This window comes from Amphiura filiformis, chromosome 15 (genome assembly GCF_039555335.1).
Source record: "Amphiura filiformis chromosome 15, Afil_fr2py, whole genome shotgun sequence".
Classification (NCBI taxonomy): Eukaryota; Metazoa; Echinodermata; class Ophiuroidea; order Amphilepidida; family Amphiuridae; genus Amphiura; species Amphiura filiformis.
The window spans coordinates 36,610,788-36,630,709 of NC_092642.1; the positions used below are offsets into that span (position 1 = coordinate 36,610,788).

At 39.7% G+C, this 19,922-nt stretch overlaps 1 protein-coding gene and 1 non-coding gene across 3 annotated transcripts in view; one reads left to right on the plus strand and one right to left on the minus strand.

Moving 5' to 3' along the window:
- LOC140171575 (neuronal acetylcholine receptor subunit alpha-3-like) overlaps window positions 1–19,922 on the plus strand; it is a 363,639-nt gene that overhangs the window by 109,158 nt on the left and 234,559 nt on the right. The gene's annotated exons all lie outside the window — the stretch shown is intronic.
- Window positions 9,303–9,374, minus strand: Trnap-ugg (transfer RNA proline (anticodon UGG)). Its single transcript has one exon. It is a non-coding gene; the product is annotated as a tRNA-Pro (tRNA).

Sequence of the window (19,922 nt, forward strand, 5' to 3'; positions counted from 1 at the left end):
GGTGACTCCCATACGACAACTAAACGGGCAAGAAAGCTAGTGTGACCGCTGTCCCCACCATCAACAAAAATATTAAGGCCGCAGGTCCGGCAGGGCCGAGGCCGGAGACTCCATACGACAACTAAACACTCCAAGTGAGTTCAAATATAATAAGGCCCTGCAAGGCAAGAAACTTAGTATGACCACTGTCCCCACCATCAGCAACAAACATCAAGGCCGCAGGGCCGGCAGGCCCCAGGCCGGTGACTCCCATACGACAACTAAACACTCCAAGTGAGTTCCAATATAAAAGGGCCCCGCAGGGCAACAAAGCTAGTGTGACCCCTGTCCCCACCATCAACAAAAAACATCAAGGCCGCAGGACCGGCAGGCCCGAGGCCGGAGACTCCCATACGACAACTAAATACTCCAAGTGACTTCAAATATAAAAGGGCCCCGCAGGGCAGGAAACTTAGTATGACCGCTGTCCCCGCCATCAGCAACAAACATCAAGGCCGCAGAGCCGGCAGGCCCAAGGCCGGTGACTCCCATACGACAACTAAACACTCCAAATGAGTTCCAATATAAAAGGGCCCCACAGGGCAAGAAATTTAGTGTGACTGCTGTCCCCAACATCAACAAAAACATCAAGGCCGCAGGGCCGGCAGGCCTGAGGCTGGAGACTCCCATACGACTACCAAACACGCCCAGCGACAGCCCGGATAAAAGGGCCCCGCAGGGCAACAAAGCTAGTGTGACCCCTGTCCCCACCATCAACAAAAAACATCAAGGCCGCAGGACCGGCAGGCCGAGGCCGGAGACTCCCATACGACAACTAAATACTCCAAGTGACTTCAAATATAAAAGGGCCCCGCAGGGCAGGAAACTTAGTATGACCGCTGTCCCCGCCATCAGCAACAAACATCAAGGCCGCAGGGCCGGCTTGCCCGAAGCCGGCGGCTCCCATCCGGCTCCTCACCCCTCCCCGTGAGGTCCCATATCCGATCGCCCCGTGGGGCAACAAAGGTAGTGTGACCGCTGTCCCCACCATCAACAACAAACATCAAGGCCGCAGAGCCATACGACAACTAAACACCCCAAATGAGTTCCAATATAAAAGGGCCCCACAGGGCAAGAAATTTAGTGTGACCGCTGTCCCCAACATCAACAAAAAACATCAAGGCCGCAGGGCCGGCAGGCCCGAGGCTGGTGACTCCCATACTACAACTAAACACTCCAAGTGAGTTCCAATATAAAAGGGCCCCGCAGGGAAAGAAACTTAGTATGACCGCTGTCCCCGCCATCAGCAACAAACATCAAGGCCGCAGGGCCGGCAGGCCAGAGGCCGGTGACTCCCATACGACAACTAAACACTCCAAGTGAGTTCCAATATAAAAGGGCCCCGCAGGGCAAGAAAGCTAGTGTGACCGCTGTCCCCACCATCAACAAAAATATTAAGGCCGCAGGTCCGGCAGGGCCGAGGCCGGAGACTCCCATACGACAACTAAACACTCCAAGTGAGTTCAAATATAATAAGGCCCCGCAGGGCAAGAAACTTAGTATGACCACTGTCCCCACCATCAGCAACAAACATCAAGGCCGCTTTTTTGAATGGTACGGCGCCCACCGAGATCAACACACATTCCCTCCAAGTGAGTTCCAATATAAAAAGGGCCCCGCAGGGCAACAAAGCTAGTGTGACCGCTGTCCCCACCATCAACAAAAAACATCAAGGCCGCAGGACCGGCAGGCCCGAGGCCGGAGACTCCCATACGACAACTAAACACTCCAAGTGACTTCAAATATAAAAGGGCCCCGCAGGGCAAGAAACTTAGTATGACCGCTGTCCCCGCCATCAGCAACAAACATCAAGGCCGCAGAGCCGGCAGGCCCAAGGCCGGTGACTCCCATACGACAACTAAACACTCCAAATGAGTTCCAATATAAAAGGGCCCCACAGGGCAAGAAATTTAGTGTGACCGCTGTCCCCAACATCAACAAAAAACATCATGGCCGCAGGGCCGGCAGGCCCGAGGCTGGTGACTCCCATACGACAACTAAACACTCCAAGTGAGTTCCAATATAAAAGGGCCCCGCAGGGCAACAAAGCTAGTGTGACCCCTGTCCCCACCATCAACAAAAAACATCAAGGCCGCAGGACCGGCAGGCCCGAGGCCGGAGACTCGCATACGACAACTAAATACTCCAAGTGACTTCAAATATAAAAGGGCCCCGCAGGGCAGGAAACTTAGTATGACCGCTGTCCCCGCCATCAGCAACAAACATCAAGGCCGCAGGGCCGGCAGGCCTGAGGCCGGTGACTCCATACGACAACTAAACACTCCAAGTGAGTTCCAATATAAAAGTGCCCCGCAAATCAACAAAGGTAGTGTGACCGCTGTCCCCACCATCAACAACAAACATCAAGGCCGCAGAGCCATACGACAACTAAACACCCCAAATGAGTTCCAATATAAAAGGGCCCCACAGGGCAAGAAATTTAGTGTGACCGCTGTCCCCAACATCAACAAAAAACATCAAGGCCGCAGGGCCGGCAGGCCCGAGGCTGGTGACTCCCATACTACAACTAAACACTCCATGTGAGTTCCAATATAAAAGGGCCCCGCAGGGCAAGAAACTTAGTATGACCGCTGTCCCCGCCATCAGCAACAAACATCAAGGCCGCAGGGCCGGCAGGCCCGAGGCCGGTGACTCCCATACGACAACTAAACACTCCAAGTGAGTTCCAATATAAAAGGGCCCCGCCGGGCCACAAAGCTAGTGTGACCGCTGTCCCCACCATCAACAACAAACATCAAGGCCGCAGAGCCGGCAGGCCTGAGGCCGGTGACTCCCCATACGACAACTAAACACTCCAAGTGAGTTCCAATATAAAAGGGCCCCGCAAATCAAAAAGCTAGTTTGACCGCTGTCCCCACCATCAACAAAAATATTAGGGCCGCAGGTCCGGCAGGGCCGAGGCCGGAGACTCCCATACGACAACTAAACACTCCAAGTGAGTTCAAATATAATAAGGCCCCGCAGGTCAAGAAACTTAGTATGACCACTGTCCCCACCATCAGCAACAAACATCAAGGCCGCAGGGCCGGCAGGCCCGAGGCCGGTGACTCCCATACGACAACTAAACACTCCAAGTGAGTTCGCAATATAAAAGGGCCCCGCAGGGCAACAAAGCTAGTGTGACCCCTGTCCCCACCATCAACAAAAAACATCAAGGCCGCAGGGCCGGCAGGCCTGAGGCCGGAGACTCCCATACGACAACTAAATACTCCAAGTGACTTCAAATATAACAGGGCCCCGCAGGGCAGGAAACTTAGTATGACCGCTGTCCCCGCCATCAGCAACAAACATCAAGGCCGCAGAGCCGGCAGGCCCGAGGCCGGTGACTCCCATACGACAACTAAACACTCCAAGTGAGTTCCAATATAAAAGGGCCCCACAGGGCAAGAAATTTAGTGTGACCGCTGTCCCCAACATCAACAAAAAACATCAAGGCCGCAGGGCCGGCAGGCCCGAGGCCGGTGACTCCCATACGACAACTAAACACTCCAAGGGAGTTCCAATATAAAAGGGCCCCGCAGGGCAACAAAGCTAGTGTGACCGCTGTCCCCACCATCAACAAAAAACATCAAGGCCGCAGGACCGGCAGGCCCGAGGCCGGAGACTCACATACGGCAACCAAGCTCGGCAGTGACTTCAAATATAAAAGGGCCCCGCAGGGCAGGAAACTTAGTATGACCGCTGTCTCCGCCATCAGCAACAAACATCAAGGCCGCAGGGCCGGCAGGCCCGAGGCCGGTGACTCTCATACGACAACTAAACACTCCAAGTGAGTTCCAATATAAAAGTGCCCCGCAGGGCAACAAAGGTAGTGTGACCGCTGTCCTCACCATCAACAACAAACATCAAGGCCGCAGAGCCGGCAGGCCCGAGGCCGGTGACTCCCATACGACAACTAAACACTCCAAATGAGTTCCAATATAAAAGGGCCCCACAGGGCAAGAAATTTAGTGTGACCGCTGTCCCCAACATCAACAAAAAACATCAAGGCCGCAGGGCCGGCAGGCCCGAGGCTGGTGACTCCCATACTACAACTAAACACTCCAAGTGAGTTCCAATATAAAAGGGCCCCGCAGGGAAAAGAAAGCTAGTGTGACCGCTGTCCCCACCATCAACAAAAATATTAAGGCCGCAGGTCCTGCAGGGCCGAGGCCGGAGACTCCCATACGACAACTAAACACTCCAAGTGAGTTCAAATATAATAGGGCCCCGCAGGGCAAGAAACTTAGTATGACCGCTGTCCCCGCCATCAGCAACAAACATCAAGGCCGCAGGGCCGGCAGGCCCGAGGCCGGTGACTCCATCCGTCAACTGAACTCTCCGAGTGCGGTCGAGCGTAGAGGGGGGCCGGAGGGCAAGACACGGAGGGCGCCGGCTGATTCCGCAAACAACAACAAACATCAAGGCCGCAGAGCCAGGCAGGCCCGAGGCTGGTGACTCCCCATACGACAACTAAACACTCCAAGTGAGTTCCAATATTAAAGGGCCCCGCAGGGCAAGAAAGCTAGTGAGTCCTCTGTCCCCACCATCAACAAAAAACATCAAGGCCGCAGGGCCGGCAGGACCGAGGCCGGAGACTCCCATACGACAACTAAACACTCCAAGTGAGTTAAAATATAATAGGGCCCCGCAGGGCAAGAAACTTAGTATGACCGCTGTCCCCGCCATCAGCAACAAACATCAAGGCCGCAGGGCCGGCAGGCCCGAGGCCGGTGACTCCCATACGACCTCTAAACACTCCAAGAGCGCGTGCAGGGAAAAAGGGCCCCGCAGGCAACAAAGCTAGTGTGACCGCTGTCCCCACCATCAACAACAAACATCAAGGCCGCAGAGCCGGCAGGCCCGAGGCTGGTGACTCCCATACGACAACTAAACACTCCAAGTGAGTTCCAATATTAAAGGGCCCCGCAGGGCAAGAAAGCTAGTGAGTCCTCTGTCCCCACCATCAACAAAAAACATCAAGGCCGCAGGGCCGGCAGGACCGAGGCCGGAGACTCCCATACGACAACTAAACACTCCAAGTGAGTTCAAATATAAAAGGGCCCCGCAGGGCAAGAAACCTAGTGTGACCGCTGTCCCCACCATCAGCAACAAACATCAAGGCCGCAGGGCCGGCAGGCCCAGGCCGGTGACTCCATACGACAACTTAAAACTCCAAGTGAGTTCCAATATAAATATAAAGCTATTAATTGCTATTAGCGCTATTAGCACACTGTTCCTAGACTAAGAATCTTTTTGGATTCAGCACAATTGCATATGACGTGCTATTAATTGCTATTAGCGCTAATAGCGCTATTAGCTTTATTTGCTATTAGCGCTAATGGCGCTATTAGCGCTAATAGCACGCTGTCTCTAGACTTAGAATATTTTTAGATTTAGCACAATTGCATATGACGTGCTATTAATTGCTATTAGCGCTAATAGCGCTATTAGCGCTAATAGCACGCTTTCCCTAGACTTAGAATCTTTTTAGATTTAGCACAATTACATATGACGTGCTATTATTTGCTATTAGCGCTAATAGCGCTATTAGCGCTAATAGCACGCTGTCTCCAGACTTAGAATCTTTTTAGATTGAGCACAATTGCATATGACGTGCTATTATTTGCAATAGCGCTAATAGCACGCTGTCTCTAGACTTAGAATATTTTTAGATTTAGCAAAATTGCATATGACGAGCTATTAATTGCTATTAGCGCTAATAGCGCTAACAGCACGCTTTCCCTAGACTTAGAATCTTTTTAGATTTAGCACAATTGCATATGACGTGCTATTATTTGCTATTAGCGCTAATAGCAATTTGATTTGATTTGTTCGGATTTTGACAACCCTGGATAACCCAAGAAAGCCTCTATTGAAGCTCATTTCCATTGGGGTCCATTTAAACACCGGGACGGGTTGGGAACAGTCAGGGGTTAACACCCTACTCTTTTCGAAACTGGCTGCGAAATACATGTACAGGTATGGCTCTCTGCACACGGGACCGACGGCTTAACGTCCCCTCCGAAGGACGGAGTACTTTCATGATTCATTTACCCAATTCTAAATGAACCATGGGGAGAGCGGAAGTCTGAATTTAATCTACAGATGTTGCCAATTAATTTCAGACTTTTTTCCAAGTCAATATCTCAGCAAATCGCCACCGCCGGGAATTGAACCCGGGACCTCATGCACTAAAGGCAAGTACCCTAACCATTGCGCCACGCTCTCCCCAAGCTGTCTCTAGACTTTTTACATTTAGCACAATTGCATATGACGTGCTATTATTTGCTATTAGCGCTAATAGCGCTATTAGCGCTAATAGCACGCTGTCTCTAGACTTAGAATATTTTTAGATTTAGCACAATTGCATATGATGTGCTATTAATTGCTATTAGCGCTAATAGCGCTATTAGCGCTAATAGCACGCTTTCCCTAGACTTAGAATCTTTTTAGATTTAGCACAATTGCATATGACGTGCTATTATTTGCTATTAGCGCTAATAGCGCTATTAGCGCTAATAGCACGTTGTCTCTAGACTTAGAATCTTTTTAGATTTAGCACAATTGCATATGACTTGCTATTATTTGCTATTAGCGCTAATAGCGCTATTAGCGCTAATAGCACGCTGTCTCTAGACTTAGAATCTTTTTAGATTTAGCACAATTGCATATGACGTGCTATTATTTGCTATTAGCGCTAATAGCGCTATTAGCGCTAATAGCACGCTGTCTCTAGACTTAGAATATTTTTAGATTTAGCACAATTGCATATGACGTGCTATTATTTGCTATTAGCGCTAATAGCGCTATTAGCGCTAATAGCACGCTGTCCCTAGACTTAGAATATTTTTAGATTTAGCACAATTGCATATGACGTGCTATTAATTGCTATTAGCGCTAATAGCGCTATTAGCGCTAATAGAACACCTGTCTCTAGACTTAGAATCTTTTTACATTTAGCACAATAGCATATGACGTGCTATTATTTGCTATTAGCGCTAATAGCGCTATTAGCGCTAATAGCACGCTGTCTCTAGACTTAGAATCTTTTTAGATTTAGCACAATTGCATATGACGTGCTATTAATTGCTATTAGCGCTAACAGCGCTATTAGCGCTAATATCACGCTTTCCGTAGACTTACAAACTTTTTAGATTTAGCACAATTGCATATGACGTGCTATTAATTGCTATTAGCGCTATTGACATATTTGCAAATGAGGCACTAATAACTGCTAAAACGCTAAAAGTGGTTTGGTAATAGCAGTTTTAACGGATTTTTCATTAGCGTTGCTATTAGCACTATAATGCATAGAGATAGCATACTAATTAAATGCTAATAGCATTTTTAGCATAATAGCGCTAATTCTGCTATAAGCCATCATCGCACCTTCCTCGTAAAAAGTTTTTGCATACCATCGGAAACTTGGCATCTAAATCTCACAGAAAATGTGTTGACTTGACCGACATCACATTACACATCACCAGTAGGAAAAACAAGTCATTTCAAACCTTGTTATTTGTTTAGATACACCAATAATAAAAATTTGTTCAAGCTAACGAGTCTCATGTTCTTGTTTGTTTTATTTTTACATTAAAAACTTGAGTCTCTACTTTCTTCCTCTCCTTTTTCATTAATTTTGCTAAAATTACATGCCTCTTCAAAGGAAAAGAAAATTACCACCAGAAGCAATTTATTCAACTACGATAAAAGTAACTATACATGAAATATGTTTACGTTTTTTAACCATGAATATTTGATGAACTTACTAAATTTAGATAGTTTTGTTTAAAAATGCTGGTGGTTGGCTTCATTGTAATGGTTCCTAACTTAGTTCATTTAACTTTATGGCCTGAAAGTCTACACGGATTTATTTAAAGGTTAATGGTTCCGCGCGTGTATATAAAGTCTGCACAAAAAGTAACACAGCTGTTATAAATACGCCTATTGCTTCAGAACTAATAATTATTTTCTCAATATTTTAACATAGAGAGAAGGATGATTTATTTACGCGTATTTTGATACCCCATTTGTCCAATTTTGTTCAATATTAACAATACAGCAGTGTTTTGAAAGAAAAATACTCCAATTTAAAAGTTGCAGTTATGTTCAATATTAACAACACAGTAGTGCTTTTAATGAAAAATACCCGAATTTAAAAGTTGCAGTTTACAGCGATCAATGGTTATTATGCCATCACTGTGGCACGTAAAGCCCGCCATTATCTTCGCGCTTACTTCAAATCAATACAAATAGCTGCAACTTTTAAACTTTTCTTTCAAAACACTGCTGTATTGTTAATATTGAACAAAATTGGACAAATTGGGTATCAAAATGCGGGTAAATAAATCATCCTCATTTTTTGTTGAAATATTTTGAAAACAATTAATGGTTCTAAAGCTATAGGCGTATTTATAACAGCTGCGTTACTTTTTGTGCAGACTTTAGGATACTTATAGTACTTAAGTACTTATTCAACAATACGTTTTCACAAAAATTGTATGGATTTTGCTGTATACAACTTTTTGTGACTTAATTTTATCTGTATGGTGGTCTGAAAACAACATCTTTACGCGATAGAGGGTTTTGAGTGCACTCTTGTTACTCGTTGTGAATAAATGTCTATGGCGAACAGTTTAAGAATTACACAAAATAAAACATTGGCATAGGTAGTACTTTGTGATATTATACTTTCATACATTGTCGGTATATAAGTCAAGATAAAGATAAGAAGATGGTAAAAAGAGGAGTTCTGGAGCAATTTATGCTGTTACATTATTCGTACATAGAACAGTGCTCTGTCTTAAAGTGATATCAGTTTAAACTTACGTCAGCGGGTAATGTTTCTCTAGTCTTGATTAGCGTTGCTTAAAATGTTTTTATAAAATGATATCGAAGGTTCAGAACCAGAAAGCCGTAATTCACTATGACCAACTTTCACAAAATGAGCATAAAGTTGGCCTCAAAAACCAATATTTCCTCCACAATGTCTTTTTTCTGCCGAATGTCGTCATGATTTATGGACTGTATCTTCTATAGTGCCCTGCCGACTTTATGCTCATTTTGTGGAAAGCATATGATTGTGAGTTGAGGCTTTCTCAACCCTCGAATTATGATGATTTATATTTTTATTGGCTAAGTATTCTAAGATATAGGGCAAAGGAAAAAATAAAAAAAATGCGTCGATTACAGGAATAAATAGAAATAATAACAAAAATTTCATAAATTCTAAATTAAATGAAAAATAAAAAAAATAAGACGGGCTCGTCCGGGAATTGAACCCGGGACCTCTCGCACCCAAAGCGAGAATCATGCCCCTAGACCAACGAGCCACTGATGAAATAAAAGTGTTACAAAACACATTATCAAGTTCAGCCGGGAATTTGTAATTAGCATAACCCAATTAAACAGTAGTTTGTAGGAAATTGCTCAATGTAACAGCTTTAAATCTTATCACTTTGACGCAATGTAAATATGAAAATTTTGCTGTACAACTTATTATGACTTAATTTGATCAACTGTATGGTGTTCTGAAAATAAAATATTTACGCGATTGACAGTGATAGAGAACTTTAAGTGCACTCTTGTTACTCGTTATGAATTAATGTCTATGGCGAACAGTTAAAGAATTACACAAAAATAGGTAGTACTTTGTGATATTATACTTTCATACATTGTCGGTATATAAGTCAAGATAAAGATAAGAAGATGCTAAAAAGAGGAGTTCTGGAGCAATTTATGCTGTTACATTATTCATAAATAGAGCAGTGCTCTGTCTTAAAGTGATATCATTGTAAATTTACGTCAGCGAGTAATGTTTCCGCATTCTTGATTAATTTGTTTTTATAAAAATGATATCGGGGGTTCAGACCAGCTCTCACAAAATGAGCATAAAGTTGGCTCTTTGCTTTGGTCTTCAAATATCAATATTTCCTCCACAATGTCTTGTTTTCTATTAATATTTTTGTCATGATTTGAGGACTGTATCCTCAAATATCCTGCCGACTTTATGCTCATTTTGTGGGAACAGGTTATTGTGAGTTGAAGCTTTCTGGCTCTCAACCCTCGAGATGTTGATTTATATTTTTATTGGTTAAGTGTTCTAAGATATAGGGCAAAGGATATAAAATAAAACATGACTGTTTTGTTAGTTATATTTAAGCTGTAGGTGGTATTCAATTGCAATTGTTTCAATATATCCATTTGCGTTACCTTAACGTTACATAAACTGTTAGCATGGTTACTTGCACTTATTAACTTCAGAATAAGTTCAAAATTACCCTAATATGAAACTACCGAAATAATAAATAGATGATCACAAGGTAATACAAATTTAAAAAGTCATTTTCGAGCTCAAGAAATAAACGAACCAATAACAATGAAAGGAAACAAACTCGATGGAAAAACCGATCCATATTAAAATAAGGATTCTTTTCATTTACAATACGTACATCAAAAGAAAATAATTCATGGCATTAGTACATATACAGGGTGTCCCAAAATGATTTACACACATTCTTGTGACAGTTTCCATCCAAGATCTATCCTTGCTATAACTTTAGATCGTAAAAGTAAGGCAGTGTACTTCATTTTGGGACACCCTGTAAATATGATTGAATAGGATTGAATGAGTAAGTACAATACTAAATCGCATAATTATGTGCTAAATCGCATTATATAATAATTATGTATAACATAACATTAGGATAATAATCAAGAAATATTCTAATTGATACGATTAGTTTAGTTTACTTATAATTGGAAATGCAATCATTTCATGACAATAACAATAATAATAATTCATTTGATAAACTTCATATCTGTTTCCACGCCGAGCAAAGGTAATATCCGGAATACGTCCACGCGTCAATACATGATTGAATAACATTCCTGAGTGTTCAACATTAATATAACATTAATAGAGTGATACGCAATATAACTCCAATCTGATATGCTTAACAAAGCTAAATGTTTATATAAGGTCTCGATTCCAATTCACGTCAAGACAAGGTATGACCGGGGATATTTGAGTTACATGAGAACAATGGTTTGAATGTTATTGAAAAATATGACTGAAGGGTAAAATGCATATTAAAGAATCAGAAAGAAGTGAGACTAAAATAGTATCACTGCCAATGACATAGTTCGATACTTCGATAACATTCATTTGATAACCACGTGACCTTGAATTTTGGAGTATGAGGTTTTGTATGTTCATTGAACATTGTTCAATGTCATTCTATTAATGTACCAACATTATATCTTGGTGTAGATTATTCATCCACTAGTTCAAACATTATTTTGTAAATTAAATCTAATACTGGAACTAAAATTTGACTTCATCCCCCATATATTTTCATGAAAATTAAGATTTTGGAATCAGAAGAAAGCTCATATTATTCTCATTATCCCATCGAAATATAAACCCCGTTTAAACGGTGTGAATAAAAACATAGTGATTCGTGGTAACCACGCCGGAAGTGTTTTTACTATCCTATGGGGCAATATTTCACACCTGTTTTTGCTACTCAAAGGAAAACCGCTGGACCAATACAACTCCAAATTGAGAAACATATTGTTTTCATGATAGGCCTCACTTTAGGAAAATAAAACACGATATATTTGACCACGCCTCTTTAAGATACTTCAAAATAAGTTAAAACAGGTAATATTAAACATTTAGTTTCTTCTTTAATTCGTCGTTTGTATTCCATAGTGGCGTATAGTGGGCGCCGCGAATAAACAACAAAATCGGGTTTGAAGAAATGCCAATTTAAAATCGAGTTGTGTAAATCAGACATTCATTATATTTTGTAAATGATGTGAAATTTCTGTAGTAAACTAAATAGATTTTATTGTTATTTATTTTTTCAAAAGAAATAAATACATACTATTGCTGGCAAACTAAAAATAAAACTATACGTCACTATGGAAAACAAACAAAACGCAATACCCTAACCTAACGTTAACCGTATGCCACCTCGGTCGCCGTGTAATCCCTATGGCGTTACTTTTCGTCGTTCGTATTCCATAGTGGCGTATAGGTCCGATACGTGTACGCCACTATGACATACAATGTTTTTCATTTTTGCCGATATTTCATAATTATAAAATGTGTATAAAAAGTGGCGCATGGTCGATACGCCACTATGGAATACAAAAAATGTCACTTTGTAACTATACGCCATATTTAATTAATTAATTACTGATTAATTAGCTAATTATGACTGGTGAGACTTGAAAGAGAACATCATTAAAAACATATGTGCCAATTTTCAAAAAAATGACCAAGAATCACTATACGCCACTATGGAATACAGCCGACGAATTGTGTTTTGTTGCTGTTGGCATTGTTGTTATCTAAGCCGCTGTTATTTACCCCCACTCTCTCATTGTTGTATTCGTATTATTATGTGTGTTTTAATTTAGTTTTTGTCTTCTTGTTTTGTTTAGATTATTTTTAAATCTCTAAGCAACAAATGCGAAAGCAGAAACTTACAACAAACAGTAAGCATACAATTTTTGAGCAAAGTTTACTCAAATCTAAATCACTGGTAAACGGGGAATTAGTTACGTCAAATTATGCATGAACTGCTTTGTTAATAGGTGTCTGGTATCATTGTCAGCAAACTGGGGCTAGGTTATTCCCCGCTATAATTAACAAACAGTCTAAAATATTTATTGCATCCTTTTTAACCTATTATGTGATAGTAATTATAGAACTAATTACATCCCACCACGAGAGTATGGTGAGAAATATCACACGTAAGTCGAGTCTCTGCACTCTGCAACAAAGACCTTAGACTCATAGTCAAGTCAGGAAACATTTTGGAATTTTGTAAAAGTAAAGCAGCCCGTTATTACTTCAATATAACAAACAATGTTAAATCCCTCCTTATAACATGCAAAGTAAAGACAACAACTCTTAACGAAGGAAGTCACGCACATAGAGCACCATCAATTAACCAGCCGCATTGGTGGTATCAAAATCTATTACCTGCACTCCAAAGAAAAAAAGGCAGTATCTGCTGTAGATACAGTCTGTCCACGTCCACATAGAAGTACAAACCAAATCTGTGGCATCGGGGATCCATGCTTTGCGTCACACGCGAACGCGATTCGTCGCGTAAAGAGCGTGGTGCGCTCGGCAAGTACAAATCGCGCAGCAATTGGCGCGCCAAAGAAGCATTGCACTGAAATAATTATTCTCATACCCTCAGTTTCCGAGGTCTATTTAGTTTGTACTTCTCTGTGGACAAACTGTACTGTCGTGTGCTTCCAGGGCAGACTGATTCAAAATATTTTCTTCAAGCATATGATATGTTACTGCCTTTTGACTTTGTCGTTAGACTGATTAAAAAAAACATCTCCCAAGTAGAAAACATTACCTGTTTTATTGTTTTATTAGGGAATGCAGTGATGAAAGGGAGTTGAAGCATCGTTAGTATAAAATTAAGTTGTCTGACCTAGTCGTATCACACTAATGTGATTGATAAAGCAATACATAAGTGTGAAGTAATTCAGAAAGTGTGTATTCGATTAGTGAATCCTACTTGTCATTCACTTATGGTGCCAACAAGTGACAATATCCGTGTCTTCATATTGTATTTCTGATGTTGAAAAATAACGCGGGGAATTGTCAGTTGTTATTTGTCGGGATTAAGGAAGTGTACTGTAAGCAACTCCTTTTATTCCTTGCCGTTAAAAGTAGTTGGTGTATACGAGACAATGCACTTAATGGATATTATACTAAGTCTCTAACTCTACAAAGTAACGGATCAAAAATCCATTTGAACGATGCAATGTTTTTCTTTGCATTATTTTTGCTGTGATTTTAACATTTCTATGTCATTTTGAGAGCCTTGATGACAAACAGTGTGCTTTTATAGACCGACAAAGAATTCTTGCATGTCTATAATGGGCTATTCCAGATATTATCCACACCCCCACCAAAGATGACACTGGGATTTCCCACTCCTTCTCTTCTCAATATTGCATGGGAATTCCCATCATGAAAGGTGCATAATGCATAGGAATTCCATGATGAAAGTGGCTCTTTAGTGGGAATTCCCATCATTAAAATGTAGTATCCCACATCTTCTTGCATGGAAATTCCCATCACAAAAATGCCTCTTTGAGTTGGAGTTCCCATCATTAAAATGCGGTACCACACTCACCCAAAGATGACACTGGGATTTCCCACTCGCCTTCCAGTCAATATTATACTGGGAGAGGATAGTTGTAAAATGTAGGAGGCTTGGAATGAAAATTTCAAAAAAGTAATAATAATAATAATACTAATAATAATAGTAATGATAATGATAATACTAATATTAATAGTACTAATAATAATGATAAATAATGATAAAAAGATTCATGATAAATGCACCAAACGTAAAATCAGCTCATAGCGCTGCAGGCAAAGTATTTTACAAATTGGGCCCAGGTCTGGATCCGGTGAGCCACTTGTATTTCAAAATGTAGGCCTATATCACCCGCATACAAGAACTTTCAAAAAGTACCCAAAGCAAGTATTTTTCAGTAGTGTAAAAATGACCCAAAACAAGAACTATGCGGTTGTTTTCTCACCCTAAGCAAGTATTTCACAGTTACGACGAACACACATGAAACCACCATTCAAGACCAGTCAAGAGGCCAAGAACCCCCCGGACCCGGGGGGGCGTGCATTTGACTTTGGAAGTGACAAGGATGTGCGGACAGCAGTTCAAAACTAGGGGTCTTTCGGTGAGAGCCTAAACGCCATGAAAAGGGGGGTCTTTCAGTGAGAAGGTCCCAAAAGGGGGTTCTTTCCGTGTGACTGGAAAATCTGACCAAAAAAGGGGATCATTCAGTGAGTCTGGGAATAATTTTGGGTCATGATATAAAAGTTGATACAATTTTTTTTTAATTTATCAAAATATGACAAAAATTTAAAGAAAATTCATGAAAAAATGGGGTCATAAGTGAGATATTATCAGGAACTTCCCAAAATTTTGGAAAAAAAAGGATCTTTTGGTGACAGGAAAACAAAAAGGGGTCATTGGGTGAGAGTTCAGTAAAACAAAAAGGGGGTCATTGGGTGAGAGGGTGTTGAAAACACATTTTGAGGAGTTTTTGAGTTCAATTTTACCCAACATTTTACTTTTTTCTTGGTGCTGAATTTAGCTACCCTTTTTGAGTAACATCTGTACGATTAAGGTTAGCAACTGATGCGATTTGGTAGTGCACAGCATCTTGCGAATGGTAGTGAGCTTTGGCAAAAATTGCATTGAACTGTTTGCGCATTTGTTTAATCAGAGTTCTATTATCATGTTTAAATCTTGCGCGTTTAACAACGGCTAGTATCGTAGAACTTGGAAAAGAGAAAGAATTTGGACATAAAAAGGTTACAATTTTCTATAGATAAGATAGAAAGGTTTTTCGTTTTCTATCGGGAAGCAAGATATAAATCTTACTCTAACCCAACCTTAACCTTAAACTATACCCTAATCATAAACTAACCCAAGTCATAATCATGCTCGAGTCTCTGATTAAAGTGTATAGTATAAATTTGTTTTCCCAAATCGCTTTCCCAGCAAACACAAAAAATGTTTTAAAACGTTATTATTAGGTATACGATGTATTGTTGGTCGAAGCAGCCAAAACAAAAAGTAGTTCGCAGCATCTTGCAAATGGTAGTGAGCTTTAGCAAAAATTACATTGCTCAATTCGTAGCGAGCGTGTAGAAGAATTCAAATATCACAGATACACTTTTGTAGGTCATGCGGTTCTTGAGTTATGTTGTAAAGAGGGCTGAAACAACAACACTTTTGTAAAACGTACGTAACTCATTAAGAACAATAAATTAAGCAAGTTTTCAAAGTATATGATTTGTAGAATGAACTTTTGCAAAACACCAAAGTGTTATTTTTCAATAATATATTGATTCAGATAATGAAAATTCCGTTTTTTAAAGTTGCAAATCTTTTAAAAACTAGATTGTCTCAGCAGCAGGGGACATTAGGCTGTCATGTGCATCTAGGTGTAGAGGCTTATCCTCTTATTCCCACTTGAGCTTTCTCAAGTACACTTAAAGTTTTTTGGTCTCCTGGTCAATTCAGGTTTAATTTAGGGGTTGTTGTTATGTTGTTATAGCAACAAGCTCAGTTTTTCTGTCCAGTCAGCTGTCACTTTAGTGGTGTGCAGCCATTCAGGTCTCCCGTCTTATTTTTTCATTCCTTTGTTATGTCCATAGTTCTCCTAGTGATGCACTTGCAATTGTTCCTTCGATCTTGATGGACCAAAAAATCCCACCCACCCTCCCAAAAGCTGGAAGGGTGAATCACTTAACTAATATGGTTAAGGATACTCCAATAAAATGGTATGTACAATTATGCTGCTTTATGCTTAAAAATAGAGGCTTTGTATGGAATTTCTTCAAATCTTGAAGAATATCATTAGTAGACTGTCTCACTTTCTACTGCGTTTTATAGAAGGGGAATGAATGCTTTGTATGGAGTTTCTTCAAAACCTGAAGAATCTCGTCAGTAGATTGTCTCCACTTTCTACTGCGTTTTTATAGAGGGTGGTGGAGTTTCTTCAAAACCTGAAGAATCTCGTCAGTAGATTGTCTCCACTTTCTACTGCGTTTTTATAGAGGGTGGGGAGTTTCTTCGAAACCTGAAGAATCTCGTCAGTAGATTGTCTCCACTTTCTACTGCGTTTTATGGTATTGATTGGTTTTATTGGGCTATTGAATGCTTTGTATGGAGTTTCTTCAAAACCTGAAGAATCTCGTCAGTAGATTGTCTCCACTTTCTACTGCGTTTTTATAGAGGGTGGTGGAGTTTCTTCAAAACCTGAAGAATCTCGTCAGTAGATTGTCTCCACTTTCTACTGCGTTTTATGGTATTGATTGGTTTTATTGGGCTATCGAATGCTTTGTATGGAGTTTCTTCAAATCCTGAAGAATCTCGTCAGTAGATTGTCTCCACTTTCTACTGTGTTTTATGGTATTGGTTGGTTTTATTGGGCTATTGATTGCTTTGAATGGAGTTTCTTCAAAACCTGAAGAATCTCGTCAGTAGATTGTCTCCACTTTCTACTGCGTTTTATGGTATTGAATGGTTTTATTGGGCTATTGAAAGCTTTGTATGGAGTTTCTTCAAAACCTGAAGAATCTCGTCAGTAGATTGTCTCCACTTTCTACTGCGTTTTATGGTATTTGTTGGTTTTATTGGGCTATTGATTGCTTTGTATGGAGTTTCTTCAAAACCTGAAGAATCTCGTAAGTAGATTGTCTCCACTTTCTACTGCGTTTTTATAGAGGGTGGTGGAGTTTCTTCAAAACCTGAAGAATCTCGTCAGTAGATTGTCTCCACTTTCTACTGCGTTTTTATTGAGGGTGGTGGAGTTTCTTCAAAACCTGAAGAATCTTGTCAGTAGATTGTCTCCACTTTCTACTGCGTTTTATAGTGGACTATTGGTTGCCTTCATGCTTTTCTCCCTTTCTACTGCGTTTTTATACCAGGGTTATAAATGCTTTGTTGCTTATTTGGAGTATCTTTATTTACTTGGTTGTAAATAACGGTGGATTTAATATATTATATATCAGTAAATGGTTTAAGCATTGATGCCAGATCTTGCTGAATACAAAATGTTCGTTTGCTAGTGTTGGCATTGTTTATTCTTTTGGAGATTTCTAATTATTTAATTGCGGTTAAAAATGCTGTTTTCCAATCCAATCCTCTGTTTGATCCAAAGATGTATCTGTTTAAGATATGCTTAAGATTTGCTTAAGATGAAATTGGTTAAATGTGATTCAGAAGTCAACTTTTGTTTGTCCAGCCTGTATGGTTGGCTTGTACACATTTTCCAATAATTCGTGTGTTTATTGATTTATATGAAGATAATCAATAATTCCAAATGCTTGCTGCAATTAATTATCTCAATGTATATAATTTGTTTAATTGATATGAAATCTGTTATTATCTCAATATAGGCTTAATTTCTATGAGATTGTGAAATTATTATAAATAAGCTTATGTGTATTAAATGGTCCTCATGATCGTGGGGCAATGCGGAGTCTATTCTTTGCGTTGTTGTGCTTTCCTGCTGTCTCGAGACAATCTATTTTTTGGCTGCTTCGACGAACAATACCTCGTATACCCTTAAACATGTTATAAACACATTTTGGATTCGGTATTTGAAAAACATTTTATATGAAAAAAAAAACCACCACAATAACATGCATTTTAAAAGTGTTGTCAAAATGTTATTGTAAATTTGGCCAACATGTTTGCAAAATATTCTGTCAACACTTAATAAAATTATGTTAGAATGTTTTGCATTAAGTTGTCAGAAATGTTTTCTGAATGTTGTTAAAACGTTTTATACCCTTTATATGACCCGACATTTACACATTTTCTGTAAAACGTTTTTTGTTTACTGGGTAGCAATGGTGTTCAATAAAGTGATGTTTTAATAATGTCTTTTGTTGACAGTTTTTGCCCTTAAAGCTTAAGTATGTGCTTTTGGACACAGAGAGGGCAAAACATGATGTGGGGTATATGAAATTATATGGATACTAAGAATTTCCTCAATCAACAAAATCGGGCAACATTATACCGAGTGTTCTATTCCCCCCCTCCATGCCTTGCGTTTTGTTTCATGGGTTTACTTGATATTGGAGCGGAAGAAAAGCTAAAGGTTGTCACTAACCATAAAGTAGTTACTAATTTAAGGGTATTGATTCCTAAATATTTGAATATTGGTATAGTAGATTTTAATGATGAAATTATGCATATTATTATTTTATTAGCTAATTAATCACTTTGGTGTTCTATTTACCCCATCAGATCCACTTGGGGTGAATTGAACAAAGTTGACTGGCTTTAAATAATATATATAACTTGATAATTTTTTTAATTTGTTAATTGGTTTAAATAATAAATTATAAATATAAAGTCAAGGTAGACTTTTTTGCCTGAAAACAATCAATATTTGTTATATAGCAAGAGAAAGTGCACTATTTTACCATGATTATAAAAAAACCTTGAAAACAAATATATTGTTCTTATTCTTTTGTTTAGCCACAAAATATATATGTTAAATAAAATATTATGTTTTCTTTTAAAGGTAAATATGATTAATGTGTAAATAACATGAACATATTACTAAGTGTAAATATACGGATAAGGGAGAAAGCAATCACTCAGCATGTTTTTTTCTTTTTTTGAGGGCACACAAGTACAAGTTTTTGAACCGTGTTTAAATGTACAATTGATATAAAAGGTTTGTTTTTTGATGGATCACAATTTTTTTTTCATTGTTTAAAGTAACGTCGGTCATTCATTACAGTTTAAACTAAATTTTTTACTCCAAAACATCTTTCTTTAAATACTTTTTTTATTATTTTAAAGTGAATCCCCCAGTCCTCTACACTTACGCAAAAACTTTAAAATAAACCTTTGCTTGTAAAATACAATGCACATGCTGGTTTTTTTTAATTTTTCAGAAGGACAGTTTTTGGCCCTTATTAAAAAAATTTGGGCCAAATATTAAAATTGGACTTAATTGCCACTTTAAGTCCAACTAAAGTATTATGATGTATTAAGTTTACTTTTATTCAATATTTAACAATGTGACAATATGTAGGCCTTAATCTGAAAAATCGGGAATTAAATACTTCTAATCTAAAATTAAAGAAAAAAATCATGGTACCCGATGGCCGATAATCTACAGCTTTTTAACATTGATCGCAGGACATGTCAAATTTGGCTGTGTTTTTCATCAGGTTATTGTTTCCACTTTAATAACCTGAAGAAAAACACCGTCAAATTTGTTTGAGAAAGCTGCAGATTGTCGGGTACCATAAATTTGTTGAATTTTAGATCAATCTA